Source organism: Sinocyclocheilus rhinocerous, unplaced genomic scaffold, assembly GCF_001515625.1.
Source record: "Sinocyclocheilus rhinocerous isolate Xijiao unplaced genomic scaffold, SAMN03320098_v1.1 scaffold990, whole genome shotgun sequence".
Taxonomy (NCBI): Eukaryota; Metazoa; Chordata; class Actinopteri; order Cypriniformes; family Cyprinidae; genus Sinocyclocheilus; species Sinocyclocheilus rhinocerous.
Genome location: NW_015652301.1, coordinates 988,115 through 989,355, shown reverse-complemented (window position 1 = coordinate 989,355; position 1,241 = coordinate 988,115).

Here is a 1,241-nt window from a genome sequence, read left to right as displayed (position 1 = left end):
ACAAACCCAGCTATTGGGTTGTTTTGACCCAGCGGTTGGGTTCAAAACAACCCAACCGCTGGGTCAAAACAACCCAATAGCTGGGTTTGTTCCTTTTTAACCCAGCGCTGGGTTATATTTAACCCAGCATTTTTTAGAGTGTAGTTTTTGGGAACAATCTGGTGGGCATTTGGAAAATGTCTTGTTGGAAAATTACATTTTTTTTTTCTAATTTAGCAGAATAAATAAGGCTTCATTAATTAAAAAATAAATAAATAAAATAAATATGTCTGTTTTTCACACAAAGCTGTCATATGACTTCCAAAGACTTAGAATATAGTGTTACAGAAGTTGCACATGATTTTTTATTTTTATTTGTTTGGACAACCCGAGGGAGAGAAAATAATTAGATTTTAGTTTTTTGCCTAAACTATTTCTTTAATGTTCTCTCCAAACCCCATTTGAAACCTTATTTCCATGCCTGCTGATGATACCGTTCCGCGTCTTTCCAAATCCAGACCCATGACATATGTTTATTCAAATCACTCCATGCCGAAGCGATACGTTTGGCTCTTGCTATCTTTTGCTCGACTGCGGAATGAATCAAGCGCCACCCTTGATGGATATCCGTGCGGATTGGGATGTGTGGGTGGGGGCATCGATTGTACGGCGGCCCCCGACTGCAATCATTTTCTTAAGATGCATGCCGCCCTCCCTCTCCTCTCATATCTAAAGCTATTCCTGAGCAGTGATTTAGGAGATAAATACAAGCTAAGAGTTGTCATGGTGATTTAGACTCGGGAGGTGGAGATAAGATGGTGCTTTCCTGAGGCAGAGGAGGGTGAGACAAAGACAAAAAGGAGGATGAGAGACACCGAGTGCGAGAAAGAGAACACAGAATACCTCTGCTGGAGGGCATGATAATGTGTAGAAACCCACTTGATTAGTTTGTGCTTCCCTCTAAAACGAAACCACGAGACAAACAGTGATAGCAGATTAGGGCTGTAGACCATTGAGTGAGAATGGGTTTGTGTGTGCGACTTGATAGGTAGTGAAAAGGACAGCGGGAACGACTTGACACGAAGACAAGAGAGCCTCTGGCTTGGAAAAATAGATGCCGTCTAATAAATTGCTTTTGAACAAGTCCAGTCACCTTTAGTGTCACATTTGTTAGAAAGACGCTTAAAGTAGCTTGATCTGAATAAATATGTGGGTCTCTGATAATGGAACAATCTGACCCCATCAAATATCGAACAGAGAGC